Below are 13,341 nucleotides of genomic sequence, written 5' to 3'. Positions count from 1 at the left end.
AGCCAGGATCCTCCTTTGTCTGTTCAGACAACATTATAACAATCTGAATCAGAACAACGACAAAACACAACAAAACAAACAACCACCACCCAAAAACCAACCAAACCAAACAAACAAACAAGCCAGTCCATTTAAGAAAAATCGAAATTTCATCCCTTGCATCCTAATCTCTTCTTTTGCCCTTGCAACTAATTTCTAACCATTTTGCCACTGCTCCTGCAGAGAGGAATGGTGTGATGTAAAAGGGATGGTGTGGCAGAGTCATGTTGGCAAATCCTAATGCAAAAAAAAAAAGATATCTTTATATTTCTTACTTACTTTTGTTCCTGGGACAAAATTAAAGCTGTAGCCTTATATTCTGCACAAATTTTATTTAATTTTCCTTTCTTTTTCATAGGTAGCTCTAGAAATTTTGACTCTCACAAGAAACCAACTTACTCCTGCCAGTAATATGGTGTGAAGTAGGCACACATTTCTTAAATAATATGAGAGATGTTAAACAGCTACTTAAAACTCTTCAGTTCTTGTACATCTCTATGAACCCAATTCAGGACTCAGCTAGCTCTCCTCCAAAACTTAGTTAAAGTGATGGATCTTTAATTACATATGACATACTATCCAATTAAATGTAGAAAATCTATTTTCATTGGTACAGTAATATTTGAAAAGCTGAGATTTGCCAAAAAATCAGATTTTCTCTAAGTCCTTTAGTCAAGAAGGAAAAAAAAGAGAAAATATAGTGTTTTACAGCTTGTTAAATATTCAGTTTAAAGACCTTTTTTGTGGTTTATCATACCCTTCATGACATTTCTATTGGAGTCAGAAACAGGCCAAGTAGGCCCTTGTTCTTCATTTCTGTGAATTCATAGAAATTTGTTTGAAAAAGGTTACCCAGTCACATATGAATATAATGAAATTTGGAAGTGAAATGCTAGGAAAAAATAAGATCTTATTTTGTTTCTAAAAGAAATTACAAAGAAGTTGCTGAAGGTCATTATAAAATAAATTTCTGTGTTTATCCTTATTCTGTGTTTATCTTATTGCTTTACTATTCACAAATACAGGAGACATCACTCCTATATATTTCCACAAGAAAAGAAAATGATGCCCTCTTTTTGTTTAAATGGGGAAAAGAATACTGAGAGGCTAAGCTGTTTAAGCAGTCACAACAGAAATCTGGGGCACTACTGGGAACAGAAGTTTCCCATTTCTTTTTCATTCTTAATCACATGATAATCCTGCCTTATCAATCAGCATGTCTATTTAAAAGTAGTGATACAAGTCATCACAAGTAGTGATGATCTAATATTTTAGTATAATCGAAAAAGACACACAACTGAACTTCAGAGAGAGTTCAGAAAAATCACAGCATCCATGCCTCTTAGCATAAATGGTACTGGTTGCCTGATATAATCCAATACTATTGACTCAAGAAAACTATTTGTAGTCTCTGTAAACTACCCCTGCTGTGCTTACTTGCTTAGTGTGTGTTACAGAATATACAAGCACGATATTATTTCACTAAAAGAGTCCAGAGATACATACAGTAGTTATACTGTCAATATTTTGACACAGGATCAAAATACATGCCACACTTTTGCATTTGCATCTCTGCTAAATCATTTACTTGTTTTTAGCCAGGAAGCCAACATCATTCTAAAGTTTCAGAATTCAAAGGTTTACACAGTACATAGTGCACATTATAAAAATCCATTAGGTGCTACTTGGAAGTATAGATGTTTAAGATATTAAGTGACATCCATATAAGATTACATTAGAAAGCTCTAAGAAAAGACTAATACGTTGCTAAATAAATCATCAGGTTTGAAATGCAGGTGCAATATGCATAGTCAATTTGCACATTTCTGTAAGCATCTATATTCTAGTACAATTTCTGTTCACATATACCACAACTGGTTTTCTCCAGAAGCTCTTTGTTCAGTGAATAAATATGGGTGAGACAATGTCTGCTTGCAAAAGCTGTTTTCTTTGGGCATATGAATTGCTAATCACCTATAAGGTGTTTGTTCTTAGTGATTCACTAAGCAACAAAGAGGGAAAAGTCAAGTTTCAAAGCAGGAACCGGGTGGATAAACCCAAGCAGCCTGTCCTTACTCCACATGCAATCATGTACAACATAAATTTAGTCTTCTGCAACTAGTAATGTTTTCTATGGGAAGTATTTTACTCACAATGTATTGGTGTTTTTCACAATCATGAAGGGTGATAGAGAAAAAACTGAAGTTGTGATATAGACAGAGAGGCGTGGATTAGGTAAAGTGGTTAACAACCAATATTGAATTGGCAATATTAAAAATAGGGGCAGAAGACATGAGGTTGAAGCACAGAAACATAGAACTCAGCATTATATTTCTAGGAAAGAGTATTTCCTGAGAGAAGCACCAATGGAACAACCAAAGAGGCTAAATGGCAGGATAAGATCACGGACAAAAAAGTTCTCTGGACAGCTGAGTACAGGAAGTAGAAAAAAAAAGTGATTTAGGAGACAAAAGAAAGAGTTAAGGAATAGAAAAAAAAGCAGGTGAGAAGGAGGAAAGGAGAACAAAATTAAATTTCTAGAACAAGTGGAAGGGCTATAGACAGAGAATGGATAAGAAAACTCAGTACATAGGATATCGAGGAAAGGAAAAAGAGATAAAAAGAGATCACCTCATGTTTCACCCACTATTTTTTTTTTCTGGAAAGCACTCAGCAAGTTTTTGTTCAAAATGAAAGAAGTAAAGGAGAAACTTTGAGAGATGAATCATGAATGGTTTCATTAATGGTTCCATCCAGAGAATGGGAAACTGTAAACAAAAACTCACTCTGAATTGCAGGACTAAGAAAACTCAGTTCAGTACCTGTTTAAAAATAACAATTTGTAAGTCATGTTAGAATGTCTTTATCTATTGCAGAACAGAATAAACCCAAAGTAAGTTGGTAATCTTGATAATCTTCTATTAAAAGTTGTCTACAGATGAAGATTTATTCACCTAATAAATTCCCACATAAGTTTGAATAATGGATATATTTGAGAACAAGTGATTTGGCAAATACAGAAATAGCAAAATTAATGAGTTATTTATGCAATATATTTGCTCAGTTCGGTTAGATAGTACTCTAAAAATGCAAGTGAAAAAAAGAAATCAACAGCACAACACATTTGTTCAAATGTATTCCAGTAATTCACACTACGTATAGGTTTTACTGGACATAATGGAGCTTATAGCGGAATTAGCAACAATACCTGGATAGTGGATAATTACCCAAAGGTCTTTAGAATAAAGTCATGTTGCATTCAAACCTGTGCTACATGCCATGCAGTACAAAGCCCTATTAGGAGAATTACCTAGACCAGCCATAAAATGTAGCAAAATTACATTCTCTTATTTAAAACTGCTATTCTCATAGAACCATATATTAGTCTAAATGTATGTGGATGCAAGACAAAATTAGTGTGACATTTTAAGTATCCCAACTGTGGCTGCTAACCCCATCATAGAACACAGCAATACCTCAGTAGCTATTTTAACGCTAGATCAGATACAGGTGTCACAGAATCACAGCATTGTTAGGGTTGGAAGGGTCCTCTGGAGATCATCTGGTCCAACCCCCTTGCCAAGGCAGGGCTGTAGTAGTAAAGCAGACTAAGATAATATACAACCTACTGGTAGTGCAGATTATTTAGTGTAAGGAATCTTTGAAATGTAGTTTTAAAATAAAACACAGTATTATTGTGGAGATTATGCTCCCTTTTCTAATTTGGTGGTACAGTAATATTCAGTGGAGTAGCCTCACTTTAAAAAAAAATATGCAAAAACAAAGCCAAGTTCGTTACACTCTGAGTATGCTAAAGCGTTCCAACAGAACAAAAAGAAGACACAGAGTTAAACAAATAGAAAAATGAAAGTAGTTTAACATATTTATTTTCAAACATTAAAAGCAGTATAGCAAGATATTTGATTTGCTGCTTGTGGATCCATTCAACTAAGTTTGCAGTCAGTCCAGTGGATCTATTTGGCTGTGTATATAACAGTGTGTGACTACATATGAAGCAGAGCAATAGCTGCAAAATTAAATCATAGCCAGAAAAGGATGAAAAAGTGTATTGTCATATAAACAAAGTAGCAAAAAAATTCAGTTTATTTAGACATATTTGGGTGCATGGGCCTCATTTCTATCCAGTTCTGTGGAATATTTACCAAGTTCACTTTCATCGAAGACTAAGCCTTCATGTTAGGATGTAGAAGTGCCATTTGAAATCTATAAGCAATGACCAATCAATAAACCTCACCTGAACATATGGCCAACGTGCTTAAAATTCTATCCTAGCTTTCATATCTTGCTTTTAAATCCCGCAGTCATTACCCATCTGAAACAATTAATTGATTGTAATTAAACCCAAAGCAAGATCACTGCGCAACTTCCCCTTATTCATTAAACTTTATATATACCCAACAGGTCTTCTTAACATACTAATGACCAGTCTGCAAATAGTATACTGTGTACAGGTCAGTTCCTACCGCCTATTTTGAATAAATAGATTTTTCCATGCTGTTAGCAAAACCATCATAAGGCACACTTCACTTTATATTGATTCTTTCCCAGTGTTGTCTTTAAAAGAATTAAGTAAAATTAATACTGATCCCAGCTGTAACTGATTTTTCCAACTGGTTCCATCTTGCACTCTTTTGGAACTCAACTATGTTCAACTATGTCTACAGATATTTCTGCACCAACCAAACATTTTTCTTTTTATGAGTAATCATTATTTTATATTCCTGTTACAGTCTTCCAAATCTCCTAGAAAGGACAATTCTAGTGATTTTAAATGTAGAGCAATGGTATCTATTTGCCATATGACTGAGACTTTTATGTTGTTTCCTTCAGTGAACTCTAAATCAATGAGGCAATTATTTTGATATACTCCCTTAGTTTAACTGAAGATTTAGATACCTAATTTTAAGCATCAAGACTTGAAGAATAATCTTTCCTGTTCTACTTGAGCTCTTCCAGCAGTGTTTGTTTTGATTAGATAAACATAAAATAATTAGAAAACTCTCAATATAAATGTTTTGTTATATTTTAGCACACCTTATCATACTCTATTTTGTTGTACCCCATACAGCTGAAAATTTCATGCTGGCATTAGCAGCTGTGCTTTTTATTTCCATTATCTTTTTTGCCTTTTCCATCAAACATGAAACAGTAGAAAGTCTTTGGTATGCTATATCATATCTGTCACGTGAAGTGTTCTGAAGAGTAAATGTAGAAGTGAAGTGTAATCTGTATTACTGAAAAAATTAACAAGTGGAGCAATCTGTAGAACAATAAACGTTTTCTCTTTATTGCTTTCCTCCTTTCCTTGCAAGTTTGCATAACTCAGAATGTGAATAGCATACATAAAATGATCTTATGGAGAGCTGTGCACTCCACTGCACAATTCAGATCAGAATTTTTAGAAAAGAAAGCATTCTCCTGAGAGATGTGGGCATTTCAAATTTCATCTTTAATCACAACCAAGATGAAAAAATGAAGTTGTTTCCTTTTTAGAATTGGACATATACTTAAAAGAAGACTCTAATCGCGTATTCTTTACTTACAGAAGATGATTAATTCTTCTGATTTTGTGGACTGCAGCTAACTGAAGAATTAAGGAAGTTTTCAATCTAGTTATGTCCAGCTATGTTAAAACAAACAGTGCTATAAAAATCACTATTAACTTTGATGATCTCTTGGTAATAATAATTATGAAAATTTTAATAAACTCACAAATACTGAAAGCATCACACTTTCATAATACAGAAAAAAATCACTGATATAGTTATAGTATTTAGTTGTATAGTCTTTATTTTGATTTATTGTAATTTTTTATTATATTCTTTTTATTTTGTACTTAAGAAATGTGGTTTTTTTCCACAAATTCAATATAAACTTCAAAATTATACCTATACTGCTTTCATCTTCTTAATTTTCAGGTTTTTGACACCTTTTATACAGACCTCATTTTATCGTTCCTTTTGAGTTTTGTCAAATAATGAGTATCTTGTATTTTTCCAGGTGTTTTAAAGCTGCTCTCCTGACATCAAAAACTCAAGAATCTGATTATCCCCAAATAAAGTTCTTGTTACATACTTTAAATTGTTCTTGATTGATTTATTTTGTGTGGAGTTTTAGTCAAAGTATACCCAACACAAAGGAGGTATAAAAATTGTGAACCTAATGAATTCACAGTCAGTGTCAAAAATTGTAGGAGATAAATGCAAGGCAGCATTCAAACATGTGACAATACAGTGACCATGATTTTGGCTAAAATGCCCATAACATCATCACTTTTGGTAGTGATGGTTTAACATGCTGTTCTATTTCTTATACAGAGGTATACAGAAAATTTTAGGGACGTTTTAATTCTGAATTGAGAACAAAGTACCTGTGAAAACTCTTGAACACAGTTTTACAGAAACATCCGTGATAATAATTCTACTCCTTATCTCACCTATATTATCCAACAAAAGCTGATGTTTCTGAAGTGTCCGTGGCTTAACACAAAGACTCTGAAGTGTGTCTAGCAGTTACCAAAAAAAGCAGCCAAAGGTATAAATATGAATATTATTATTTGAAACGGTTTAGGAGAAAAAAAAATACAGTCTACGGTGGGATAAGTTCCTGTATCCTGATGCGGAAACTCTAAGATTTACATGTTATTACTAAATGATAGTTTTAACTATTCAGAGTTGCACATTTTTTTGTTTTACTTGCTAGGCTTTTGTTTTGTAGTTAAGCTTGCTGAGGTACTGTTGTGATGATCAAAGTTCTGTTTGTTACTGAGTAGTGTATTACCTGGAGACCATAATAAAAGAAAACAGTCTCTTTCCTTCCTCACATTAGTCCCTGTCATAGCAACGCTGAAAACGCAACGGCCTTAGAAAGGCAGCAGAAGAATCAGAGCATTGAGGAAGCCACTACAACTAGTTCAACAAGCATAATAAGTAATCTAATGTTTTCAGACATGATAATGCAATCTACTGAACTCATCCATCTTGCTCTTATGAGTAAACAATTCCTTTGCAACCTCAAACTTGCCTGTGATAATACAACTCCCTGGTGAAAACCCAGCTTCCAGGTACAGGCAACCTGAGTTTTTGATTATCAATTCTTCCTTGTGAAATATGAACTTTCTCTGGTGTCAAATTGATTTAAGAGTGATACTTTTTGTGTCCTGGTTTTTAGTGCAGCTACCTGGGGAACTAATTTGAGAAAGAAACAGAATGTTTTAATTTTGTATGAGAACTCAATCTGTAGATTAGGTAGCGTGCTCTAAATTTGCTAATGTTTAACTGACTTAGCAAATTAATTTTAGAGTTAATACATGGAAACTTCCATCAGCTAAAAGTATTATACAAGACCAGGTTTGCAGTCTCCCAGCTTTACTAATACCATTCATTTTCCTCATCCTGCACAGAGTATTTGATGTCTCATACTAGCAAAACCATTAAATCAACAAAAATGTGGAAAAATAGTTTTTCCATATCTCGGCCTGTAAGAATTCAGAATTGCACTTTGACACTTGCAGGTTTTGCTTCGTTGTTTTTTACTATTTTCCTTACTTAAATACTTAATCGTGCTTTAATATTATAAACTATTAGATGTAGAATTATTATACTGTGGACATATAAATTATTAAACTGCAAGCCTTGTACGAACCATTTATTTTTGCTAGGTTTAATTTGTTGCCTTTCATCTAGATCAATCATTTCTTGTTTTACATGAATGCTTACCAGTAGCTGCTTTGAGAGCCTCTGTCAATCTCTCCCTCTCTTTAAGCTCTTTTCCGCATATAGTTCTGCATCTCTTATTTTTATCCCATATTTTTTAACTCTCTTCAATCTTATTAAATCCTGTGCAATACAATATAATGGCCAGATGATTCAGTGGTTCCCATCTGTACAGGAAAAGCTCTGGTAGCATCAGTGAGGATTTTTATGTAAAATCCTCTCATCTGGGCAACATTATTGTGCAGTCTATCAGGGAGACTTTATGAAATCATAATTCTTTCAAATTCAGAGAAAAACAACCACCACACGCTCAAGGGGTAGGATTTTACCCATTCTGAAGCTTGCCCTGCCTTTTGTTTTTTTGTGTGATATAAGGACCTTCTAGTACAAAAGGTATAATTTGGAGTGGTTTTAAAAATGGGAAGTTATCTTTTTTTTTTTCATTTTCAATCCTAAATCTCTAAAGAAGTATGGTAAATTTAGATTCTAGGCATTGGTAGCAAAAGGGCTTATTCTGACAGTTTTCAGCCTTTTATTTCTGTTATTCTTCTGAAGCATGCGTTTGATATGCCTTGAATGCTATATATGCTGAGATTGCTCCTTCATTTCCCTTTATTTTGTTGGTTTTATTTTAAGACTGTTGACCACAAAACAACACGGCTGCTACAGAATGCTCAGACTTTTTCACATGTTGCTGTTCATCAGATTAAAATCTGCCACTTCAGAGCATCATATATTCTCTTTCCATCTTGACTTTTAGATCTCCAAGGACCTATCTTCGTTGTTCTTATATTTGCTTCTTTTGGTATTATTTGTGCTCACAAATAATCTCCGCTTTAAGAACTATAATTACGCTAGTGTTTTCAGCCTTCAGGCAGCTTTGACTAAATAGGAGAACTGTGCTATTTGGATACCTGAAAATGAGTGCTGCTTCTTTAATTTGGTGTTATACATTACTTGGGGCCTGGAAGAGGGAAAAATAAACACTGATTTACTGTTATCAGTACCCTGCCCCTGCAACACAGTAAAAACCTAGACTCTATAAACGTAAAATACAGTACATTTTAACTGAGGTTTTAACTTGATGGCACCCACATGATCTGTGATATTCTCTATGGGATTGGAGAATGCAGCTTTGGTACATGAGGCCCAACAGAAGACACTCTTCTCCCCAGCTGTGCTTACCTGTGCTTGCTCCCAGCCACTCACAATCTGTAGCCTTCTCCCATAGTCTCCTTCCCTCAAAACAGCACTGTTCAGTTTTAGATAGGTAGAGATATACTGGTTCCAAATTTTTCACCATTTCAGATTTTATTTCTCCTTTAATGTTGGGGTTTTTTTTCTGAGCTACAGATTGTGTTGTTGAAGCAGACACTCTTAAAATAATATTATGACAGAAAAAAAAAAAGTCTTACTGTTGGAAAATTTGAAAACAGAAAGCTACATTTCAACCGGGGAAATGAAACAGTAAATTAAGGTCCTACCTAAAAAGAAAGAAGAAAATTTAGTTGATTATATGTCTTAAAGAGAGAAAATACCAGTATAGATACTACAGTGTAGAAGGAAGCAAAATTAGATTTGGCAGAAGAACACAATTTCAGTGCTAAGCACTTACAAATGTTTATTAAATATAAGAATAAACTGAGTTTATTCAACAAAGAAAACAGGTAAAGGGGTACATTTATACCCAGTAGCTACTTACTTAAGTAACTCATTGAAACTAGTGGTGGATTAAAATGCGAGACTTAAGCTGAGGCCAAGAGAGCTATAGCCATGTGGTGGGGAAAAAAGAGTGTTTTTCCCCTGGAGTCAAAAAAATAGTAACCCCCAGGGGGGTGGTGTCTCTCTTGGTGTTGATCCAATCAGTGCTCCTGCAAAATTTAAACATATCACACCAAACCGGAAAAGAAGGATGATGATGTAGTTGGAGAAGAAGTGGCCAGGTAGTGAAGCCACGAGGAAGGAGCAGAAGCCCCGCTGGGGGACCACGGCCCACCAGCCCCCGGCTGGCGGTTGCAGAAACTCGGTAACAGTGTTAAACTGGACCGAGGTAACTGAGAAGCTGGGAGTCTTTCTCCACTGTGAGTGGGCAACAGGAACAGTGGCAGAGACAGCAGCGAACAGAACTGTGGCAGAAAGCCAAGAGATAAGAAGAAGCAGCAAAGGCAGCCTGCAGCCAAGCAGGAAGACACAGAGATATCTAATGGAGAGAGAGAGAGAGGACTAAGCTCTACTGAGAGAGAGTTTTGGGGTAAGAACTGAATCAAAATTCCCCAAAACCCCTCTGAGACTTCCTAGAGAGGAGGGGTGGTGGACTCCCACTTGAGGGGTGTCTTGGAATGCAGCAATACTGGAGAGAGGAGCTGAGAAGCTCAAGATGTCCTGGAAGCTGGACCGGGATGGCCAGACGGAATGCGGAAGGGGTACCTTTCCCCCCCCCACTGCTGCTGCCAGGCTGGCAGCCTGAGACAGAGCACAGGAACTCTGATAGAACTCTTGAGGCAAAGACTTTCAACTGAAAGCTGCCCTAGATGTTCTGACTCAGGGGTAAATTCTCTGAGGAAAGGGACCGTCACAAAGACCCCTGCACTTCCTGATATGATGTGGTGAGGCAAAACTTTGTCCTGGTTAACGCAGTCCGTGGAAGAGAGAGCCCTTCTCTTGGAGTCGAAGGGCCGAGAGGGGCGAGAGGAGACCTCCCTTGTGTGTAATGGAAAGAGATCCAGCTACAGCTGCTGCATGGAAGAAGAGAGGCTGCTGCCCTAAATGTGGAAAGGATCTTTCCTTCTTCCCTTCTGAGCTTTTATTGGAGGGAGAAGAGATTTGATCCAATGTAAGTACTGATTTATCATAGGAGAGATAGTTAAATCATGTATATAATGTATTATAATATTTATTTGTGTAGTGTTTGTAATATAATTCCCTTCCCCCCATATTGAGTCTTGTGTTTTGTCTGGAAAACCCATCTCACACTGGGATGAGATGTGGGAGGGAGGGTTGGACTCAGGAATTGGATTTTGGGGATCTCAAACCATGACAAGCCACTTTGCTTTGTTTTTTTCCACAAATTGGGAGATACTGCACTAATATCTCTTACAATATAAGACTGTGAAAATAGTGCCGTAATCTCTGCTTATCTCACCTTGATTGATAGAGAACTCTTAACATATTTTTAATAACATGTCACTGATTAAGTCAAATCTAGTTAAACGAGTTAGCTAATTTTACACATATATACTTAGATCATCAATGTCTATACCAGTGTTACTTCCATATCCAAAACTGCAGCATAAATATGATGAGTGCATCTAATTACCAGCAATGCCAGCTTTAATAGCACTCCTGGAACCACAGCTGAAAGCCCTCTCTGTGAAGAGAAGCATCCACAGCCCTCAGCTTGCCATCTCACATACACACAGATACACAACATAATGACAATGGGCTCATTGTCATACAGCTATTTCTCTACCTTTAGTATTGTTTTACTGTAACCCAAGAGCAAGACCGTACTTGTATTTTGCTGTACAGTATTCCACTGAACATGGAATATCCCAAAGTAACACAGAGGTAGATAAGCCCAGCTGGGTAGCCCAGATAACCACATCCATTGGATTTTTCATTAATTTTACAATGGTTAAAAACTTTTTATCAATACTTGAACTTTGGAGTCCTGCAAAAATTTTGGCATTCACTTAATAAAGACAAACACAAAATAAAAACACAAGTTGCCATGGTTCAGAGCAGTTCTGATTCTGAGCTTGTTGTGGGCAATAAAGATTATGCATTTACATGGCGCAAACAATAATGACTAATTTCTTTCACATTAGAAATAAAAGTCATCATTGGTAAGCCAACTCAAAGCATTTTCAAAACATTTCTAGAGACCTCACTAGTTGAAGTTAAAGGTTCCTAAGCATAAGAAAAATTACTGTCAAAAATATGGATGCAGATGATTAAAAAATAACATAAGCTTCTAGAATAACAAATTCCTCATAAAAGCAGCATCAAGATCAAAGCTATTTTGCATACATATGGCCCTTACTATATTTGTGTGTGTATATACATGTAGTGGATATATACACCCATACACTGTATACATGTATCTTCATAGACAAGTCTGTATGAACATCAATACAAGGTAAAAACTATAAAAGTTAAAAATCCATGGGATTTAAGATTTTTCATGTCAGAATTTACTAATGTGCATTTGTTTTTACTTTCTCTTGATGACAAAATTTATTTGTTTTTCAGATCATAGTAATCATCCCTTTAAAAAAGATAACTTTTCCATTTGGGGACAAATATTAGGATACATTGTATGTTTGATTCTAATTTCTACATTTGTGGAAGTTTGAGTCTGTTGACAGTTTTAGAAATCCTAGTCAAATTAAATCTGCTTTTGACCCTTTTTCAAACTCCATAGAGCAGAGATTGCACAAGAAAGTGATCTTACTCAAAATAATTGTGTTTAACTCATGAGTACATCAGACACATGCATATTTTCCCAAAATTAAATAGCTATGCGATACTCAGTATAATTACGAAAACCATCCCACAAAAGTACTTCTCTTTTTAATCTGGTTACTGTGCTCATGTTGTGCGAGAAACTTTGCAAACCTCTAGGTTCTCTCTACCAGTGTTGGGAGTCAGTGGAGTGCCAGCAGGGCTGTCTTGCTTCAAGATTACACAAGCGAAATGAACTCACCTAGCAGCTGCTTCTGCACTAGGTCTGTGCCACCAGAGGATTTTTCAGGTATTGACTGACTCTCCCTATGGCTACGTACAGAAGCTTTGTCTATGATGCACATCAATATCCATAGCTCAGGCTGCCATTCTACTACCACACAACCACCTTTAATAAATTCCTGAGCACTTCACTTTACCTTATGCACTTCTTACTCCTTTTCATCATATTTTTCTTCATAACTCCATACATAATAACATACATAAGGGAATGGCACCAGGAATGACTTGACAGGGAGCTAGCTATCACAGCCTTAACAAAAGACAATACTCAAGTATCTGAGAACACTTAAACTTGGTATAATTTCTTTTATAACTAGTATGTTTTAGTTTGTGATTTTTTTTAACAAGACAATATCTTATACTTTTCCAAGCTTATCAATTTTTATCAAGAGACTAAAGATAATTTGAATCAATGCCTACAGCATTAATCTTGGTCCTATTAAAATTTTTCAGTGGTTTTCTCTTTACTTGAACACCAACATTTAACTAAGGAATGTGTAAATAATGATATATAAATCCAATCAAGGGTAATGTCTGATTATTTATTCTGTTGGTAACTATAAAGAAACACAAACCAATAGGTTATTAATGCTTTTATTTGTAAGAAACAAGTTGGGGTTTTGGCTCAGCACTGTTCCTCATTTGCTTACTATTATCCCTCTACTAGATAGGTGAGAGGGTCAGAGCAGTTGACCCTGAAGAGGAAGCACAAGAACAGAAGAGAGATGAAGAAAATTGAAACTACAAGAAATGTTCCTATTTCACAGCAGCTCCCTTATCCCTTTGTTGTCCAACCAATATCTGCTTTTATAATTGCTTT

This window comes from Manacus candei, unplaced genomic scaffold, assembly GCF_025592945.1.
Source record: "Manacus candei isolate 608988 ecotype Guabito, Panama unplaced genomic scaffold, ASM2559294v1 h1tg000028l, whole genome shotgun sequence".
In the NCBI taxonomy this organism is placed as follows: Eukaryota; Metazoa; Chordata; class Aves; order Passeriformes; family Pipridae; genus Manacus; species Manacus candei.
Note: the sequence above shows the minus strand (reverse complement) of the source record.